This window comes from Schistocerca serialis, chromosome 9, assembly GCF_023864345.2.
Source record: "Schistocerca serialis cubense isolate TAMUIC-IGC-003099 chromosome 9, iqSchSeri2.2, whole genome shotgun sequence".
Taxonomy (NCBI): domain Eukaryota; kingdom Metazoa; phylum Arthropoda; class Insecta; order Orthoptera; family Acrididae; genus Schistocerca; species Schistocerca serialis.
The window spans coordinates 45,098,483-45,121,792 of NC_064646.1; the positions used below are offsets into that span (position 1 = coordinate 45,098,483).

Consider the following 23,310-nt stretch of genomic DNA (forward strand, 5'->3'; position numbering starts at 1 on the left):
GCGATCTGTTTATTCCTTCTTGTCCACAAAGCCCTTGTTCTTTGTGGAGAACCTAGAAGTGGGAGCGGCAGCCATCTCTAAAATGAAGGGGGTCAGTTGTGATCAAAATGGCATTCCCTGCCCACTCACAGGCACTGCTTGCCTGTAACAAGCTGGATGACGTACCATTGACTGTCACTCCCCACAACAGTGTAAATTTAGTTCAGAGCATTATTTTCTACAGAGACCTGCGCTTACAATCTGACAATGAGCTATGTCCGACTTGGAAGCAAATGCTTCCTGTGTACCTCCCCCCATCTGTCAGCTGTGGAAAAAATTCTCCCTTATCACTAGATTGTGCTGTTTCTCAGAGGGAAAAGAAAATACAGCAATATGAGACTCTGGACAAACTCGGTTACCAAGAAGACTTGAGAGCAATTGCAGTCAGTATGTCAAATAATGTCACACGGTACACCTATGATGTCACCCCCCTTGGTGACTGTACTCTGGCTCGTTACACCTCTTGCTGTGGACTCTCAGGGCTGCTCGACCGTGCCTACCTACATGATGGTTGGGGTACTCCTCTTGCTGCTTCTCCCACATCTACTTTGGGATCAATGGCTTCCCATCCACCAGGAAATCGGTTCTCACCTGCCAGCTAGAGACAAATCACCTTCCTCCTAGTTCAGATAAGGGCATTTAAGATATTACCATTGCAATATTTACCTACCTCCCGATGGCGAAGTGTCTCAGAATATACTGTTTACATTGGTTCCTCAGCTCCCCCACCTTCCATAATCATGGGTGATTCCAGTGCCCATAACCTTTTGTGGATTGGAACCATGTTTACTGACTGCGGTAAAGACCTTGAAATTTATGATATAATTTGCCTCTTGAATACATGCGCCCCCACACAGTTCAGTGTGGTGCACGGGACTTTCTTGGCTGTGACCTTTCCATTTGCAGCCCTTGTCTTCTCATCCGTCTACCCGTGGGTCCATGATGACCTGTGTCTAGTGACTGGTTTCCTCATCTTCCTGTCCCTCCCTGAGTGTCACTCCCCTGGATGCGTGCCCAAATGGGCTTTCAGCAGTGCTGACTTGGATGCCTTTACCTCTTCTATCAACCTTGGTACCCCGCCACACGGAGATACAGTGAGGCAGTCCAGAATAAAACTACAGCCATTCTTTCGGCAACTGGTTTAGTGACCCTGTGTTCCTCAGGCCCATCTCGATGGATGACAGTACCTTGGTGGTCCTTGGAAATTGCAGAGGCCATTCAAGATCACAGGCATTCTCTTCAATACCATAAGCAGCAGCCATTGATGAAGCACCTCATTGCCTTTAAGTGGTTCCAAGCCTGGGTTCATCAACAAATAAAATGACAGAAGCGAGAATGCTGGGAATGGTACATTTCAACCATGACCAAATACCCCTTCTTCACAGGTTTGGGCTAAGATCATGTGTCTCTGTGGATACCAGACGCCTACAGGTGTACCTGGTATTACCTTAGTGGCGCTGTCTACGCTAACCCATATGCCATTGCTGAACATTCTGCTCAGCACTATGCTCAAGTGTTATCAGTGTTCTCTGTAAGTGGTTTGAACACATGGTGAGCCAGCAGCTGTGTAGGCTCTTGTGAATCTCGCGGTCTTCTGGCTCCGTTCCAGGGCAATTTTCGCCAAGATTGTTCCACTACTGATAATCTGGTTTACCTAGAGTGTGCCATCTGAACAGCTTTTGCCCAATGTCAACACCTGGTACCTGTCTTGATGTGCAAAAGGCTTATGCAACCACATTGTGATACCACATCCTTTGTTACCTTATATGAGTGGGCCCTCTGGAGTCCGCTCCCGGTTTTCCTCCAGAATTTCCTGTCGCACCGTACGTTCTGGATTTGAGTTAGTGCTTTCCACAGTACCCCCTATATCTAAGAGAATGGGGTCTTGCAGGGCTCTGCCCTGAGTGTCCCTGTTTTTTAGAAGTCATCAGTGGTGTAACAGCAGTTGTGGGATCCTAATTATCACACTTCTTGTATGCTGACGACTTTTGCCTCTACTATTCCTCCTGTACTGTGGATGTCGTTGAAAGTCGACTGCAAAGCACCATACGAAACATGCAGACATAGTCCCTCACCCACAGTTATCGATTATCCACCGCCAAGACTCTCGGCATGTATTTCTGTTGACGTCGTACTGTTGGCTCACAACCAGAAATTTACCTTCACATCCAACTATTCATTGTGGTGGAGACTTATTCCTTTTGATGTTTGGTCTTCGCTTCTCGGTTGACATGGATCCACCATCTTCGCCAGCTTAAGCGAAAGTGCTGGTTGCACCTTAATACATTTTGCTGCCTGACAGACACCAGCTGTGGTGCAGATTACAGTATCCTTGTGCAGCTTTACAAAGCCCAGGTACAATCCTGCCTCTATTATGGGAGTCTGACAAATGGTTCAGCGTCGCCCTCAGTGTTGCGAATACTGGATGCGATACACACTTGCAGGGTTCAACTTGTGGCAGGAGCCTTTTAAACTAGCCCTGTGATCACCTTAATAGTGGAGGCTGAGGTCTCACCGTAGTGGATCAGGCGCCAACATCATCTTGTCAGTTATGCTGCCCACGTTCGCAGCTTACACAAGCATCCGAGCTACCTTCACCTCTTTCCAAACACAGTAATCCATCTCCTGCAACGGCGGCCCAGATTAGGGATTACGATCGCAATCCACACCTGGTCTATCCTCTCTGGACTTATGTTGTTTCCTCTTCCACCTCTCTGTCGGACACCTCCATGGTGCATCCCTTGGCCACAGCTTCATCTTGACCTATCACAAGGTCTGAAAGACTTCATCCTGTGGCCCTCCACCACCAACTTTTCTCCATCCTTGGCACATCCCAGGGTACAGAAATTGTCTGCACTGATGGCTCGATGATTGCTGGTCATGTAGGTTTTGCTTACACTCGTGCAGAGGACATACTGAACCGCTGTCCTTGCTGGGTGGCTGTAGTGTTTTCACTGCAGAGTTGGCAGCCATCTCTTGAACTTTCAAGCATATCCATTCCTGCACTGGTGGGTCCTTTCCCATCTGCAGTGACTCCTGAAGCAGTTTGCAAGCTCTCAACCAGTGCTACCCTCGCCATCCATTGGTCATTACTATCTGGGAGTCTCTGTTTGCCCTTGAACAATGTGGATGTTCAGTGACCATCTGGATCCCGGGCCACTTTAGAATTCCAGGAAATGAACTCTCTGATACCCTTGCCAAACTGACTACCAATAAACTTACTCTTGGGGTCAGTATTCTGGAAACGGATGTCCTATCGGTAATATGCCGTCGAGTTTTAGGTGCCTGGAATACAAAAGGCTAACTATGTGTGATAAAGGAGACTACGAATATGTGGAGGTCCTTTATGCAGGCCTCTTGCAAGGGTTCTGCGGTCCATTGCCGGCTCCGCATCGGTTGTACTTGGCTGACTCCGTCATCTCCTACATAAAGAAGACCCACCCCACTGTTGTGGTGCCTGTTTGACGGTGCTTCACATTTTGCTGGACTCCACAAGTAATCCAATGCATAGGTCAACTTGCATCTTTCCAGGGTTTGTCCGTAGTTATTATATAATATTTTAGCTAAGTTTCTTCTTTAATTATACTGATTTGAGGCAGTGTCATTTTCACTCTGGTAAAAATGCTTCACAATCTTTTCAACATTTTCCACACTGATCGATGGAAACTGTGCAGCAGCATTTAAAACTTCAGTAGTAGAAACGTGTCACATGTGGCATTTTATGGGATGCCCCACACTGACATGGTTGCTGCTAGGAGGTGCCACAGTGGTACAATGTTTTGTACTGAGTGTCCCATATGGAGGAAGCAAATCTTTCTGAACCAATTTTGAGAAGTCTGTTGAATTAAAAGAGAAAATTGATAATTTCACATATGACCTACCGTCCCAACTGGACAATCGACTAGCTCTCTTTTTATGACTGGTTCTAATTATTCAATTGTTTTGAATTTAACTAAAGAGGTAATATTGAAAACTAGTTTCTGCCTATGTAGGCCTGGTACACATTAGGTAATACATTTCAGCCAGCAGACAGGTACATGTTTGCAGTCCAAGTAGACATGCCAAGGAGATTTCAGTGCACAGTGGAATTGTAGACATGTATCGGCAAAGAAATGTAAAATTATGTACTAAACTTAAATTTTTTGAAGTGGTAGTCAAAACTACACAACTTCATTTGTTTTACGCCTTAATGGGTTAAAATTGACGTACATGAAGTACCAAAGGTCCACTACTGTTTACTGTTTATGATGTGTGTAATCAGGTGGAAAGTATCAGAAGCTCCCAGAATCTGTTTGCAGACAATGATGATGTATATGAGTAGTCAAAGTTCCGTGGCCCATTGTGATTAAGGTTTCGGTAAAGCCTTTATACACATCTACCATCCCCCAAATGCAGTCCACAATCAATTTCCTATGCCCCCCCCCCCCCCCACACACACACACACACCAATTATCCTCCCACCCCCCCCCCCCCCCCCCAAGAGCCAGCCAAAGGGACTCATTCCTCGCCGCCGCCCCCTTTCCATCATCACTGAATATTATTGTGCGCTATCTGGTGTAACCCTAACTGTGCCCTTCACTAGGACATCGAATATCTGTCAGTTTCCCTGAAAATGGGGAAATCCTATCCATGATCCTTCCCACTCCTAGTATTTTGTCACACACTCTACTTCGACAACATCTTGGCCCATCCCTATGACATGCCCACTCCCTCGCCACAATGATCATACGCACAAGTACGTGTGAGACATGCCCGATTCACCCAACTGGCACATAAATACTCGATGTCACAGGCTTATCCTGTTATATCAAAGGGAGGATCACTTCTAAAACCAGCCATGTCATATATCAACTCTGCTGCAATTTATGCACAGCATTTTACATGGTCACGACAATGGACAAGCTGTCCACTTGACTGAGTGGCTACTGCCAGACTGTGCTGAGGAGCAGAGTCATTGATCCAGTAGCAGAACACACTGCAGAGAATGGCGTGTTATAGGTCAGTGGCTCCTTCACAACCTGTGCCATCTTTATTATTTCTCCCAGCACCAAGTTTTCTGACCTACATAGGCAGGAGTACCCCTCAGAACACATCCTCGTTTCCATTGCACCATGATCCTCCCGTCTTGAATTCCCACTGACCTCTTGCCCTGTCACCTTCTCTTCTGTTCTGTCACACTTCCAAATCCACTCCCATGTATCATCGTCATCATGTGCTGGACGAACTCTCCAGCTCTGATTCCCTGTGTCACATTCCTATCCCCCACATCTGGACACAACCCTGTACAGGTGTGTGTGTGTGTGTGTGTGTGTGTGTGTGTGTGTGTGTGTGTGTGTAGCTAGTGAAATTTTCGTTGACAACTTAGAGCTTCTACTATTCTGTGAGCTGTTACCTTTTAATCTTAAATTATTTACATTATGTCAGAACTTTAAATACTATACGTATTCACACACAATTTAATGTAATGCAATTCATGTAGGTGTCTTGTCCCCTACACTAAATGAAAGTAACGAGAACCGACAAAGGTATGTTAACCTCCAAGCTGTAAAAGAATGATTATGCACAATCAGAATTATTAGAGTTGATACTTCGACATCTGCCATGAAAAGCAGGCTCAATTAACAACTTTTTATCTTCTATGGGTATTACGGATACTTGTAAAGAATGAAAAGGTGCCACTGTTTCTCACTGCCTGCTGTTACAGTGGTAACAACTAGGACAGTAAATTTTTTTCATTTTGAGTAACAGTTGATTTGTGTATTCTTGTTTTCTTATTTATTACAGCTGTCATCAGTATAGTCCTTTTGCATGTCATTGCCTCTTAGAAAATTTTGTACCCAATACTTGTAAACATAGTGATTATTTATTGGTGCCTGTGTTATTGTCAACATTATATTGACAAAGTTCAATTCTTCTTCAACAGTAACTTTTCATCTTGTTCTTAGATATTTCATTGGTGGTTCTTATGTGACCAAGTGCATCATCATTGGGATGTTGGAGATCAGACAAAAGCAACCGTATATTATGAGCAATCCAGCATAACACGTAAGTATCATTAATATATCTTCAGTTGTGTCATCAAGAGAGGGAGGAACTGAAAATGTGAAATGAACATACTCTGAATTTAAGGATGAGGACACACACACACACACACACACACACACACACACACACACACACACACACACTGAACATATTTGGAAGTGAAGGAAGACTTTGCCTAGTTATTTGAGCACATACTGAGAAAATCCCATGACGTTTTGATCCCATCTTATCAAAATTGGTAGTATTATCCCCGCATTCTTTTTTGCACATCTTCTGTGGCACAGTGATGTTTCCAGCAGAGACTACGAGTGTAGGACAGTAAATCTTTGATGAAGGCTGTTTGGTTGAATCTGGGAGTAGGGATGAAGGTGAGGCCTGTGGATAGGACAGAGGTTTCGGATTGGGAGAGAGGTTTGGAGGAAAGGTTAACTACTGAAGTGGGGTGTTGTGGCTCCAGATTGTGTTGGCTAGAATTTTGAGGTTTTGGGGGGAGTGGAGCCGGAAGTGGGAGATTGAGTAGATACGAGAGACTGGGTCTGTGTGCAACGAGAGAAGGTTGAGGTTTGTTGGAAAGGTTTGTGGAGGGTGAGCGAGTTGCCTTTCCGGAGGTGGGAAACCAGGAGATTAGATAGTTTTTTGAGGTGGAGGGTGGCATGCTATTCTAATTTGCGGTTGGCCTGTAGGAGGATGCTCTGAACAGCCAGTGTGGATGTGGGAGAGGAAAGATTGGAGACTTTGATTAGGGCTAGGAGTTGACGGGTGTGTTCATTGGCTGAGTTGATGTGTAGGTGAAGGATTAGGCGGGTGAGGGGTATGGATTGTTCGGTTCGGAACTGGTATAGGGACTGATGGAAAGAAGGGTTACAGCCAGAGATGGGAACTTTAAGTGTGAGGCCTTTGGGGGTAATGCCAAATGTCAGACAAGCCTGAATAAATAAAATAATCTGACAAGGGTGAAGGCATGTTTGCGGAGGGAATGTAAATAAAACTTATATATAGAAACATTTCACGCGGGAAAAAATATATTTAAAAACAAAGATGATGTGACTTACCATACGAAAGCGCTGGCAGGTCGATAGAAACACAAACAAACACATACATACACACAAAATTCTAGCTTTCGCAACCAATGGTTGCTTCGTCAGGAAAGAGGGAAGGAGAGGGAAAGACGAAAGGATGTGGGTTTTGAGGGAGAGGGTAAGGAGTCGGGACAGGTATACACTCGCGCGCACACACACACACACACACACACACACACACACACACACACACACACACACACACCCGTCCGCACATACACAGACACAAGCCTTAGGCCTTTACAAATGTCTGCTTGTGTCTGTGTATGTGCGGATGGATGTGTGTGTGTGTGTGTGTGTGTGTGTGTGTGTGTGTGTGTATAAAAAAACAAAGATGATGTGACTTACCAAACGAAAGCGCTGGCACGTCGTAGACACACAAACATACACACAAAATTCAAGCTTACGCAACAAACTGTTGCCTCATCAGGAAAGAGGGAAGGAGAGGGTAAGACGAAAGGATGTGGGTGTTAAGGGAGAGGGTAAGGAGTCATTCCAATCCCGGGAGCGGAAAGACTTACCTCGGGGGAAAAAGGACGGGTATACACTCGCTCGCGCGCGCGCGCGCGCGCACGCGCACACACACACACACACACACACACACACACACACACACACACACACATCCATCCACACATATACAGACACAAGCTTGTGGCACAGCGAGGCCTTTATTTTGTACCCGTGCGCGCGCGCACACACACACACACACACACACACACACACACACACACACACACACACACACATCCATCCGCACATACAAAGACGCAAGCAGACTGAACATGTCTGCTTGTGTCTGTGTATGTGCGGATGGATATGTGTGTGTGGGCGCGTGCGCGCACGGATACAAGATGAAGGCCTCGCTGTGCAGAACTGCCTTGGTTGGATTTCTAGCTGGCATCATCATTAATAAATATGAAATGATTTTTTTAAATTCCCACACCATTCTAACCAATAGCATTTCCTTCTAAGACAATATATTGATGATGCCATCATTATATTAAAAGGAGATGCAAATCACTTCTTTCATCCTAAAATTAAGTTTACATATGAAATAAGAATCAAGATAATGAATTTATTTTTCTGGACCGGAAACTATGTTTATTAGATGGCAGAATTAACTTTGATATCTATAGGAAAGCCACTATGACAAATAACATGTAATATCTCTCCTTCTCACCCCTTTAAGCACAAATTGGTGTTCTTTCCCTCTGTGATCAACCTTATTGTTGATATACCCCTTGCCTGTTCTGCTATTGCTACAGAACTTAATAACTTAAAGTATATAGCAGCCAGAAATGGATATCAAGCAAACGCTGAAGAAAAACATTTTAATAATAAAACATTTCTAGATTACATTTTATATAATATAGCTAATTTTTCAAAAAGAATATGACATCACTGTGTTCTTTACCACCAGTAATGTCACAAAGTTGCTTGATACATAATGTGAAAGCTCCCAGTGACAATTTTCTCAAATCTGGTGTGTGTAAAATAGATTGTAGTGCATGTCCAAAATTTTCTATAGGAGAGGACGGCATTCAAGATCCACTTTCGTGAACACTTGTTCAACAAAGACAGCAAGAATTCATGTAAGTCAACTTTTGCAGAACATCTTGAGATGAAGAAACACACTCCTCATTCATCCTTGCTGAACATGGAAATGTTACACACAGTTGACAAGGGTTACAAAATGAACCTTTTAGGAGAATTTGAAACACACAAACATTCCAACCTAATATGGAAAGATTAGATAAATCTTGCATTAAAGAAAGGACACTACTTTGATAGCATATTATCTATTATACAGTGTGAAAATTTGTCCATTTCTTTTATATACTAGAACTGTGTGCCATGTTTTTTCAAATGTGTTATATTTATGTACTTTGGTTATATTTTTACCTACACTTTTATGTATGTTCCTTGCTGCTAGCACAACAGATACAGAGATGTGATTATTACTGAAAATTGTCAATCAGTGTTTATACAATATGTACATTTCTATACATACTGTGACATTGTGATTCTATGAAGAAGTCACTGACATCTGCTAAAACAATGCTAAGTTCGTTTCTGTAAGAAACTTCTTATACTTCATATTAGTGTATAGCCAAGCTCTAAAGGTTTATGATATCACTAATTCTGAAAAATGCTACGTACTATGTTAGTCATCGGTACTCTTTGGAGCAAAAGGTAAATAGAACAACTGTGACAAAACACGCTCCTTAATACCCCTTTGTACATAATAAATTTAGTTCTAACTCTCTAAATGACTTTTTTACTCAACTTTACCGAAGTGCACAACTGGGTATGCTCGTTAATTTAGATATCAACCTAGTACAGGATTTTCCTACTAATCAGTAGTGAAAAATCACGTATACCCTCTAAAGTGTTCCTTTCAGAATAGCCATTTTGGAGTATCTATATTCATTATAGTGGCAATTTCTTCATGCATTGGTGGTAAATAATTCATTTGACCACAGTTAGTTGACATCCATTGCCGGAGAAAGGTCTCCATATTTGAAACTTCCTGGTGGACTAAAACTGTGCCAGATTGGGAAGCGAAACCGAAGCATTCATCTGTGGGCACAACTTGTGACTGTTTCCTCCTCAGCTGTATTCGCATTACTCATTTCCCACCATGTAGTTGCCTCTATCTTTCCTTATCTTCTGAATTTCAGTAAATTACTTAAATAATGGCAAAACTTATTGAATTTAATTTCAGTTCCATGTGGTGGAACTCTATTTATTGCGCATTGTGTCTCTGTTTTGAATTTAGTGTGTGTCATTGGGCACATTTGGTTATCTTTGCATTTACCTTCATACAAATTTAAATATTTACTCAAAATAGGTTTTCAGACTTTAAAGTTCGGCATCGGTCAACTTAAGGATAATTAGATACACACGACCTTAAACTCCAGAAAGCTATCTACTGAAAGACTACTAATGCAGATTCTAGTAAGATAGACTGAATTGTTGGACGTGCTTATATAATGAGGACTTTTTGTCAGTGAGTTATCTAATTGTTGGCATGTGATCAAAATTTCGCACTCTTTGTGGCAACTAAGAGATGATAAGCATGCTCGTATTCCTGCGAAAGTAACTTTAAAATTTCCAATGATACAATTGAAGGGTTGATTCCAAAAAGCAGAAAAGTACCAAATTTGATTTTTTGAGATAAACATCCTCTTATTCTCTTTTGCCAGCTGTATTTAAGGATGATATACATCCTTGAAATATAGGGGGTTCTACAAAAGAAAGGCAAGTACCATACCTTTCCATTGAATCGTCAAATTCCAGACTGGTTGTTGGCCTTTTCTACTATTTGCAGAATATAACAGTAGATGGCTTTACTGTGTTCCCCACTCCCAGCTAAAATAACCTCTTAATGTCTTTCTTACAGTATTGCAAGTCATTGTGTTAGTAGCATTCAACAATGGGCACTAACTCTTGTGTGTGGCCAAAAAGGCAACAGAAAAAGTGGAAATGTGAAGATATCGTAAGAGATGCAAAAGTATGAGGAGGTGAAGAACATGTGAACCATGTGGGAGACCTTGTTCCAAGGCGAATGGTTGGTGAAGACTGTAGGTAAGTATTCATTAATACTTATTGTTGTCATCTACAATGTAGGAAAAGATAGATTGCTACTTACCATAAAGAAGACACATTAAGTTGCAGGCAGGCACTATTAACACGCTTGTGTAAAGCTTTCGGCCACAATCTTCATCAGCAAAAGAGATACAGGGTGTGGTAGATAAGTAATGAGACTCAGTCTAGAAAAACAAATTTATTGATCCAATTTGTACAAAGCATTAATATTCTTAAAAGTACTCGCCTTGGGCGTCGACACAACGTTGCCAGCGCATTTTCCAAGCTTCATAGGACCCACTGTAGTCCGTTTGAGTTATCCCAGTTAGTGCCTTCGTGACAGCACGTTGGATGTTCGGAATATCGTCGAAACGATGACCCTTCAGGCATCTTTTGACCTTCGGAAATAGGAAGAAATCAGGAGGACTCAAGTCAGGGCTGTATGGTGGCTGTGGCAAAACTTCAACTCCAGTTCGGGTCAAGTAGGAGGTCACGAGGAACTCTGTGTGCGCCGGAGCGTTGTCGTGGTGGAGACGCCAGCGTTGAGCAAGGTCCTGTCGCTTCCGTTTGACAGCTCTGTGCAATCGCTGAAGGACTTCTTTGTAGAATTCGGCATTGACAGTCTTCCCCTGAGGGACAAACTCTTTGTGAATTAACCCCCACTTGTCGAAAAACACAATCAGCATTGTCTTGATGCGGGACTTTGACATTCTTGCTTTCTTCGGCCGCGGGGATGCCGGTGTGTGCCACTCCGAGCTCTGGGCTTTCGTCTCCGGGTCGTACTGGAATGTCCACGATTCGTCGCCTGTTACTACGTTGTCTAAAAAGTGTGGATTATTTTCCAAATCATTCAACATCTCACGGCAAACGTCCACTCGTTGTTGCTTTTGTTCGTCGGTGAGCACTCGGGGGAACCAATTTTGCGCAAACTTTCCTCATCATCAAATCTTGCGTAACAATTTGGTGAACCGTAAATTTATTCACGGAGACCTCATCGGCGATCATTTTGAGACTTAAACGACGGTCGGAGTCCAGGAGTTCTTTCACTTTGGCCACCGTTTCATCCACACGACTCGTTGAAGGGCATCCAGATCGTTCCATGTCTTCAACGGATTCCCTCCTGTTTTTAAATTCATTAAACCACCGGAACACTTGATCTCTTGATAGGGAGTCTTCTTTGTAGGCCTCCGTAATCATAGCAAAAGTTTCCGAAGCAGTTTTGCCCAAGCGAAAGCAAAATTTGATTGCATACCGCTGTTCTATCGAGCGATCCATCTTCAGCGTTTTCACAAGTGTCACGGGCACACAAACAACGTAATACGTGAAGGTCGACCCTCACTGCACCAGAACTCCGACGCGACTGCGAACCGGTTCTATTGTTAGCTCAGATCCCCCACCACGTGACATACAGTTGGAGACCGCCCTGCGAGCGACTGGGGTGCCGCGCGGCGGCCAGTCTCATTACTTATCTACCACACCCTGTATCATTCCACCCTGAGGTGTCGGGAGTTGGCGGTCATGTGTAAATGAGGTAGATGCTTGCTTGTGTGTATGAATGATGTTTGTTTCTCTTGTGCTTGTGAAGGCTTTGGCCTAAAGCTTTACGTAAGTATCTTTTAATTGTGCCCGTCTGCAACTTAACGTTTCTTCTTTACGGTAAGTGGCAGTCTATCTTGTCCTACATTGTTGATATTCATTCATGGAGTTTTCATTGGATGTTATCGTCAATATTGTTCATACTTACGTATGCCAATAGCTATATACTTAATTATTGTTCCATTCCACATACTGATGTATCGTTTGTGTAGGTGCAGAAGGTTCCAGTGCTTTAAAAATATCAGTGATTGGAAACAGGAAGAGATTTTGAAAAACTTTAACAGCCTGTTCAAAGGACGATCAAGACTGTAATTTATGTGGACTAATTACAAATTGTGTAATTTAAAGGAAGTAGCCATGGAATGCTGGCAGTTTAAAAAGAGGTGTCATGCAGCTGCCTATACTTGCAAAGTTGGGATTGGAAGTAGGGAAGTCCCTGTATGCCAAAAGGCTTTTTTAAGCTTCCACTCAATTCTTAAAAATATACTCCATAGATTATAGCACAGCTTATTGACCGCTGGGAGGTAACTGAAAAGCAAACAAGGTCACAATAAATCTGGACCGAGGAACCTCCCTGACTCTGTGAAATATCTTATGGAATATCACATTAATTCATATCAGGCAAGAAAATCTCATTACTCAACTTTCAGGGACACTCCAAATCAGAGATACTTCCCTGAAGAGTTGACCATTGCTGCCATACATAATTATTTTCTTAATGTGTATCAGATTAATGTAGCCTACAAATCATACTGATCAATTTTCAACATAGGCTTTGGTTTCCCAAGGTCGGATACATGTGCACTATGTGAAGCACTTTAGTAAAAGATCATTGCAGCTGCAGATGAGAATTTAAAAGCCAATACACAGTAGAAAAAACACTACATTTAAAGAAAGCTGATGCTTAAGTGATAGAAAAGAGAAGATTTGTTATGAAAGCTAAGGCAGGTGATGTAACTTGTCTATGCTTTGATTTCATGCAAAACATTCCTCTGCCATACATTCAGAGTAAATGTTTGTTATTCATAACAGTTAATGGTACAACATTTTCAGCATTCATAACGTAGCAAATGGTTCTGTGACATTGCATCGCTACCTGAGGCAAAAAAGGACCTGAATGAAGTGACTTCCATGCTGTTACATACAGTAATAAATGTTTGGTGAACTTGGCTTAGACTCAGGTTGGTGCGCCCCCCCCCCCCCCGACAGAACAAAAACATAATGATGGTTCGGGGAATGGTTCAGTTTCCATCCTGCATGCTTCATGTTCTGAAACTTTTCAACTGTCACATACCTCTTCCCCATTAGAAGGCACAGTTTCTTTTCCTAAGAACTTTGGCATAATTGGTAAGAAGAAAAGGAAAAACAATAAAGTTTGAAATGCCTGAAAACTGGGACAAAATTGTAGAAGATCAAGGAAGTACCCTACACCATTTAACCTCGAGGTAATGTCTCGTGACGATTTCTTCAATGTGAAGAGTGCTGCAGAACTGTTGTTCTTGAAGACACCAGTGCCCCCTGTTAAACTGCAAACAGTTTGGATGATGATGCTCAAAAATGATGATCCACACATTAACTTGCAGCAAATGTACTGTAGGCCTTGGGAAAGAGACAGTGCGAGGAGCTGAATCTTCCAAAGAGGCTTGAGTTCTCTTACTCTTCCAAAGGTCTGTGAGCACCTCCTGGTTTACAGCCTAAGGAAAGGGATTTGTTGACTTTTAATACAGTAGGTTGAGGACTGTGCACATTGCACATACTAAGAGTCTTTATTGGATGAACTGCTTGCACACACAGATCAACCCACAGCAGAAAAAGTTGATATTGACATCAATTACAATTCTGATGGTTATGATGATGATTGATTACAAGGAATGTATACCTGCCAATAATAACTTATACATAGTGTGTCTGAAAAGTTGGGCGAATAGTGTCTTATCTGAATGGCAGCTTGGCGCATGTGTGTGTGTGTGTGTGTGTGTGTGTGTGTGTGTGTGTGTGTGTGCGCGCGCGCAATGCGCATGGGTCTTCAGAGACTTGATGAAAATCGATACATGGCATGCACTGCATGTGACTGGCTGTGCAAACGGACTGTGACCAGTTGAACATAGTCAGTGTGAGAGGAAGTGTCACATTCTGCTACAAATTGGGGAAGACTGCTGTGGAGACACACGTAATTTTGGTGCAGGTGCATGGCAGGGAAGCCGTAAGCAGAAAATGTGTGTACAGATGGTTTAAATGCCTCTGTGAAGGGAAGGAAATCACTGAGGATGAGCCATGTTCATGTTGCCCGTCAACAAGCAGAACCCGAGAAAAGATCGAGTAAGTGCGACAGATGCTAGCACAAGATTGATGATTGATTACGGAGGAATTGGGCACTAGAAAGGGCACGGTGCACACCATCGTCCGCAATGATTTCAGTAAGGGGAAGATCTGCTCCCAATTTGTGCCGTACAAGCTCACAGACGAGCAAAAAGCAAAACGGATGGACACTGCTGGTGATTTCATTTCCATGTGTGACCAGGATCCATTGCTTCTGAACACCATCGTCACAGGAGTTCAGACCTGGTGCTACAAGTTTGATCCGGAATCAAAACAGCAATCGATGTCACTGTGTTCACAGTCTTCCCCACGACCAAGTAAAAGTTGTCTGCAAAAATACAAGGTGAAAACACCATCGATTGCCTTCTTCAACGACAACGGCATCATCCACAAGGAATTTATTCCTGCAAGTCAAACCATTAATACCGCATTTTACCAATCTGTTTTGAACCAATTACTACAGTGCATCCGGTAGGTTCAGCCAGAGTTGCATAGGACTGGAAAATGGATGCTGCTCCATGACAATGCCCGTACTTGAACACCCTCTGTACTCCCCTAATCTAGCTCCTGCGGATTTCTTCCTGTTTGCCCGTTTGAAGGCGGCCATGAAAGGGGAACGTTGTGCGGATGTAAATGCCATCAAAGATCGTGTGGCACCCATTCTGTGAACGACTCCACAGGAGGCCCTTGCTGATAGTTTCCATAAGCTGTATGAATGTTGTCAAAAGTGTGTTGTAGCTGGTGATCACCATTTTGAAGGCCAATAAAGAACATTTGTTTGTATCTTTTGTTTTGTTTGTTTGTCTGATAGCATTCACTGAACTTTCTGGACACTTCACGTACTTTTTATGTAATTATGTACTAAATTCTATTATGTGTGGATTAACTGTTGTTTTATTTGACTCAAGATTTTCGCAAAAATCAGACAAGTCTAAAGGTGTTTTCCATATTTTCTCAAAAGTCCTGTTAAGATATATATTTCTTTTATGTGCAGTGGAAACCTTTTCGTGAACAGGTATTACAAACAAATATTAACATGTTTCATTCAACACAAATGAAGCTAGAAAGTTTTCTTTAAGTTCCTGAAAATTGTGATTTTTGGGCTTGTCTGGTTTTTGGAATCAGCCATAACAAAATCCAAAGTGCCCTTTGAAACACCGAACTACAAATTGTGATAAGGATATTGCAGTATAACTTCTAAAAGTTTAGGATTTTTACCACTTCACAACTCCAACCAAGTCAGGTATATTCAACATCTCGTCTACCTTTGCAATACTGAATCTTTCATCACCACCTTCCCCATTTCAGCCATATGATTACGGAGCAAAATACCCTGTCAGCTGTATTTTACCGAAAACCAACCTGCGTTTGAAAGGAGATGAAAGCTTTAATCTTCTAGCTTTGGTGTAATTCCCTCTCTCTGCTTTTGTCATCTGTTTCTATTTCTGGTTTCTCCTTTCTCAGGTATTAATCTTACCCTACTATTTCTTGCCCTTCCTCTGATGAGTTAACTAGTTCTCCACGTTTATTCCTTCTCTTTAGTTGTCATATGTTTGTTAAATGTGACTACTCAACTTCCTGGCAGATTAAAACTGTGTGCCGGATCAAGACTCAAACTTGGTTCAGCACACAGTTTTAATCTGCCAGGAAGTTCCAAATCAGCGCGCACTCCGCTGCATAGTGAAAATCTCATTCTGTGACTACTCAAATTTGACGAGAATATAAAGACGAAATAGCTCAATGTAGTGATACATTTCTTAAATTCCACGTATTGATTACTTACCATACATACTTTTATTATACACGGCATATTCCGTTGGTCATAAAAAAATAAGCTCATGAGAGAAGATTTTTACTTACAGTAATATTTTACTATATGTATACTTTACTTTTCCCCATAATTGCCATTCACATCTCTACACATTGCACCATCTTCTTTAAACCCTCAGTGCAGAAGTCTGCTGCCTGGGAACACATATTGCTTAAACTTTCAAGTTTTGGGTAAACTTGAATGCCGTTACTGCCTTGACCGTTTTTTCAATTCTGCTTGGTGTAAGATATCCACGTGTCATCACCTGTAACAATGTGGGAAAAGAATCAACTCCAACTTTTCTATACCGCTCCAGGAACATTCATGCACTAGACTAGTTCTTTGTGTTGATCAGAGAGCATTTTTGGAACTCAACTTGCACAGAGTTTGAGATATCCAAGCTGTTCAGTGACAATCCGGTAAATTGAGGTTTGAGCAATATTTTGGAATACTTTATCCGGATCAATCGCCAATCACTTCTAAGTTCTGGGTTCACTCGATCAGCAATGTCTGTCCGAATACTGGGCCTGCTACTCCACTGTTCGCTGTGAATATTTGTGCATCCATTTTTACTACTCGACACCATTTTTGAACTTGTTTGTCACTCATTATTTCAGGTCCATACATTAGGCATAACTCTCCATGGATTTCAGCAGCAGAAGATGATTTTGCCAGCAAAAATCTAATTACACCATGCACTTCACAACTTATTGTCTCATCTATTGCAATTTGCTCTCACCGACTGGCAAAGTACTAATAAATCAAACCAACACTGCAGTATACAAGAGTTGGTAGACAGTTCTGCATGTGTGAAAGTTGATTCGGGCCTACCGTCAGTTAAATATTTGTCACCAGACCTTAGATTTGGAATATGCCTCATATATTGCTCATGTATCATACATATAGTAATGTTTACTCACCGAGAAATTCTGGTGTAAGAGAGACTAAAAGTACATAGTCAGGATGCACAATTCCTGAGGTATTGGACTCATAATAAAGTGTAGAGCAATTCAAAATCCCATCTTTTTCCCTGACTTAGATGGCCCGTTTCCCTGAAGCTATTCAGCCGATGTTAGAGTGGTTCCTTGAGAGAAGTAATTTTTGTTTTCTGATTACATACTAATCCTGTGAAATTCATGTTCAGTCCTCCTCCTCTGACCTCCCCCCCCTTATATATATATATATATGATGTGACTTACCAAATGAAAGTGCTGGCAGGTCGACAGACACACAAACCCACATATATCTTTCCTGATGAGGCAACAGTTTGTTGCGAAAGCTTGAATTTTGTGTGTATGTTTGTGTGTCTGTCGACCTGCCAGCACTTTCATTTGGTAAGTCACATCATCTTTGTTTATATATATATATATATATATATATATATATATATATATATATATATATATATATAGGGAAAATTTCACGTGGGAAAAATATATCTAAAAACACAGATGATGTGACTTACCGAGCGAAAGCGCTGGCAGGTCGATAGACACACAAACATACATACGAAATTCAAGCTTTCGCAACAAACTGTTGCCTCATCAGGAAAGAGGGAAGGAGAGGGAAAGATGAAAGGATGTGGGTTTTAAGGGAGAGGGTAAGGAGTCATTCCAATCCCGGGAGCGGAAAGACTTACCTTAGGGGGAAAAAAAGGACAGGTATACACTCGCACACACGCGCACACACACACACACACACACACACACACACACACACACACACATCCATCCGCACATACACAGACACAAGCAGACATTTGTAAAGGCATTATTCATATCATTAATTTGAACCCAACAATTATGTTTGTTATTGTTACTGTTGCATTTCGAAATCTTTCCTGTCATCTTATTTTCTCTTTCTGTTTTTGCTAGTAGTTTCACTTTATATTCACCTTCTCCTCTTTACCATACAGTTTTATCCCGCCTATATATACTCAATAATACGTAACCCACCTCCAAACCATAACAAAAAAAAAAATTTTTTTTTCCGCTTTCAACAATACTGCTGCTACAAAATCCACCGTTTCCAGTTCACAAACAGTTCCTTTCAGCTATTAAACAGCCATTTCGTCCAGTTCCAATAACTTTCGCTTTTTTTCCATTTCCGTTTTTCCCACATCACTGATCTTTTTTAGCCGCTTCCCACAGGCTTTAATGTCATTATTTCTTCGTCAGACAATTGTTAGCCTCATTTTCACAATCTGCCACAACAAAACCACTCCTTTTAATACATTTACATGCAGTTTTTTTGAAATTTTCCCGAATTGCTCCACCCTTTAACGTGTTTTGGCGGCAACACAACCGCATAACCTTTGTGCACATCGTTGTCTACCAACCCAAGTTCACCACAGGATCAACATAGCCCAGCTATAACCAACAACTTTTCGCCTTTTTTCACACCAGATCTCCAGTGGCTTTCTGTCCTTTACAAATGTCTGCTTGTGTCTGTGTATGTGCAGATGGATGTGTGTGTGTGTGTGTGTGTGTGTGTGTGTGTGTGTGTGTGTGTGTGTGTGTGTGCGCGCGCGCGCGAGTGTATACCTATCCCTTTTTTCCCCCCTAAGGTAAGTCTTTCCGCTCCCGGGATTGGAATGACTCCTTACCCTCTCCCTTAAAACCCACATCCTCTCGTCTTTCCCTCTCCTTCCCTCTTTCCTGATGAGGCAACAGTTTGTTGCGAAAGCTTGAATTTCGTGTGTATGTTTGTGTTTGTTTGTGTGTCTCTCGACCTCCCAGCACTTTCGTTCGGTAAGTCACATCATCTGTGTTTATATATATGCCCTGCCCTGAAATGAGATCCATCCTTCATGAAATCCTCCCCTCTCCACCAAGAGTGTCTTTTCGCCGTCCACCTAACCTTCGTAACCTCTTAGTTCATCCCTATAAAATCCCCAAACCACCTTCCCTACCCTCTGGCTCCTACCCTTGTAACTGCCGCCGGTGTAAAACTTGTCCCATGCACCCTCCCACCACCACCTACTCCAGTTCTGTAACCCGGAAGGTGTACACGATCAAAGGCAGAGCCATGTGTGAAAGCACCCACGTGATTTACCAACTGACCTGCCTACACTGTGACGCATTCTATGTCGGAATGACCAGCAACAAACTGTCCATTCGCATGAATGGACACAGGCAGACAGTGTTTGTTGGTAATGAGGATCACCATGTGGCTAAACATGCCTTGGTGCACGGCCAGCACATCTTGGCACAGTGTTACACCATCCGGGTTATCTGGATACTTCCCACTAATACCAACCTATCCGAACTCCGGAGATGGGAACTTGCTGTTAAATATATCCTCTCTTCCCGTTATCCACCAGGCCTCAATCTCCGCTAATTTCAAGTTGCCGCCACTCATACCTCACCTGTCATTCAACAACATCTTTGCCTCTGCACTTCCGCCTCGACTGACATCTCTGCCCAAACTCTTTGCCTTTGAATATGTCTGCTTGTAGAATGACATTTTCACTCTGCAGCGGAGTGTGCGCTGATATGAAACTTCCTGGCAGATTAAAACTGTGTGCCCGACCGAGACTCAAACTCGGGACCTTTGCCTTTCGCGGGCGTGAGTCGTGCTTCGCGCGCGCGCGCCCACACCCACCCACACACACACACACACACACACACACACACACACAGACACAAGCAGACATTGCTTGTGTGTGTGTGTGTGTGTGTGTGTGTGTGTGCGCGTGTGTGTGTGTGTGTGTGTGTGTGCGTGCGAGCGAGTGAGTGTATATCCCTTTTTTCCCCCTAAGGTAAATCTTTCCGCTCCCAGGATTGGAATGACTCCTTACCCTCTCCCTTAAAACCCACATCCATTTGTCTTTCCCTCTCCTTCCCTCTTTCCTGATGAGGCAACAGTGTGTTGCGAAAGCTTGAATTTCATGTGTATGTTTGTGTGTCTATCGACCTGCCAGCACTTTCGTTCGGTAAGTCACATCAGCTGTGTTTCAGATATATGTATACACACACACACACACACACACACACACACACACACACACACACACACAGACACAGACACAGATATCCATCTGCACATATACAGACACAGGCAGACATGTGTAAATTCAAAGAGGTTGGGCAGAGATTTGTAAAATTTTAATTTCTATATTCAGTTGAGTACATTCTAGAAGTATCCACAAATGGCAAGAATCATTGTACTGGAAAGTTCTGTAGCTGTATATATACCATATGTATTGTGGCCAGAGGCAGTTAGCTCCGCACTCTTGTATGTACATGTGGTGAATAAACCTTTGTTAAGTGAAGTTAGTGTTCATCATTCATCTGCTTACACCTTCCTCTACATGACATTATTCTGGTGGAGACGCTGGGTATTGGAACTTGATACCACACATTGTTGACGACACATAGCTCCCATCAGGCCACAACAGAGCCACTGTGTACCTAGCGAGAAACCAGAGTTTTGGCCATATTCAACAAATCGCAATCTATCAGAGACAGAAAGAGAATGTCTTGCTGTGATATGGCCCATGTGCAAATTTCGACAGTATCTCTATGGAAGGCCATTCACAGTTGTTACAGACCATCATTCACTTCGTTGGTTGACAGGTCATAAGGATCCAACAGGATGACTCGCCAGGTGGTCACTACATCTTCAAGAGTTTGATATTACCCTAGTGTACAGAAGTGGAAGAAAACACCAAGATGCCGACTGTCTGTTAAGAAACCCTGTGCAAGACCATCAAGACTTTGATGAAGATAGTAACTGTCTCGCTGCACTCCAGAATCTCTCTGCTGAGCAGGAGGAGGACGCCAAGGTATCTCAAATTATGCTTGCCTTAAGTCTGTCAGAGGATGTGCAAGGACAATTTAAGGTAGTTAATGGATTGCTTTGCAAGAAAAACTTTGATCCATTTGGAAAGAGGTGGCTACCAATGATTCCTAAAAAATGCGCTTAGATGTTCTATAGAAATTCCATGACACACCTGAGGCCGGACATTTAGGATTTATTAAGACATACGATACTACCACAATTTTTTTCTGGCCAGGTTTATTTAGGAGTGTCCGTCACTATGTGTCACACTGTCGAGAGTGCCAGAGGAGAAAGGCAGTTCCTCAGAAACCACCTGACCGACTCATACCAATTCCACCAGCCAAAGTGCCTTTCTAGCGTGTTGGGATTGACCTCCTCGGACGATTTCCAATGTCTACTAGTGGCAATAGATGGATTATTGTTTACACTGATTATCTGACGCGCTATGCCATTACAAAAGTCGTAAAAACAGCCAAAGCATTCGAGTTAGCCTAATTTATTGTAGAAGACATTGTATTAAAACACAGTGCCCCAAGGTCATTAATTACGGATCGAGGGAACGTTTTCCAATCGATTCTTGTGACAGAGATAAACTGTCGGTGCAAAATTACTCATCACATGACGACTACTTACCATCCGCAAACTAACGGGCTTACTGAATGCCTTAGTAAGACCTTGGCCAAAATGCTATCAGTGTTGAGCAGAGCAACTGGGATGAGGTGCTACCTTTCGTGACATTTGCCTACAACACCGCCAAATGAGGCACGACAAGATTTACGCCATTTTTCCTGGTACATGGGCGTGAGGCGACGACGATGATGGACGCTGTGTTTCCGTTGCGTCCTGATGACGTGGACGACGACTACATCGGCCCGGTGTTAACCAGAGCTGAGGAAGCTCAGCAGTGAGCTCGACTCCACACACTGCAGGCTCAAGAAAATGATCACCGAAGATATGACGCAAGCCACCACCCTGTTGTTTACCAGTCTGGCGACCTTGTCTGGATCTTCACTCCTGTTCGGAAGGTTGGTCTCTCTGAGAAGCTCCTCAGGTGCTACTTTGGACTTTATACGGTTGTAAGATGGTTGTTTGATGTTACTTATGAAGTTGCAGATTTCGACCCCGACACAAGACGACGAAAGATAAGAGATACGGTCCACATCCTTCGAATGAAGCCCTAAGAGGATCCTGCAACCCATGGTAAATTCGAAGCTCCAGCGACAGGCAGCAAGTGGAAAGGTGGTGAAGAATGTAGCGGCAAGGGAAATTATAAGAAGATCACCGTGAAGGCGAATGTCAGTCATCGGGAGTCGGAGTATGCAGGACTGATGACTCGTTCCCAGACTAGGAGAACATAACACCGAAACGCTTTTCTCTTGAGGAGGGAGCAGTGTTGCAGTAGAAGCTGAGGAGCACAGTCGCCATAGTGTAGTGGCTATGATGCTAGAGTGTTCAATGAAGGGTTGTGAGTTCAAAAACTCACCTGAACTGTAAAATTTTAATATCTATATCCGGTTCGAGTACATTCTAGAAGTATCCACAAATGGCAAGAATCACTGTACTGGAAAGTTCTGTAGCTGTATATAGATACTGTATGTGTTCTGGCCGGAGGCAGTTCACTCCGCGCTCTTGTATGTGCAAGTGCTGAATAAACCTTCGTTAAGTGAAGTTAGTGTTTGTCATTCATCTACTTACACCTTCCTCTATGTGACAGCATTAGCCACGAAAATTTGGCACGTTGCAACCTCCAGACCACCTCCAACGCTGTTGATATGAATATTGAAGCACTGCAGTATGAGTGAAAATGGCAGGTACCGAAGATTGAACTATGTGTGAAATAATGGTTATATAGACCTGCCTTTAGACTGACTTTGACTTGTGCGCCCGCCTATGGGCAGTGGACTAAAAACTTTCAATAACTTGTTGTCAGATGTGGCTCTCATAGTAAACTTTGCTTAGCAGTGTATAAAACACTTCCAAGTCTTCAGATAAGTTATTAATCAAGATATGGTGCCAATAATGTTGCTTTGGTGTAGTAATCTACATAAC

General features: G+C 42.8%; 1 long non-coding RNA gene across 1 annotated transcript; it reads left to right on the forward strand.

Moving 5' to 3' along the window:
• The first annotated feature begins 10,324 nt into the window (after nt 1-10,324).
• LOC126419197 (uncharacterized) lies at nt 10,325-22,929 on the forward strand. Its single transcript, XR_007575940.1, has 2 exons — nt 10,325-10,754; nt 21,057-22,929. It is a non-coding gene; the product is annotated as an uncharacterized LOC126419197 (long non-coding RNA).
• Nucleotides 22,930-23,310: the final 381 nt, after the last annotated feature.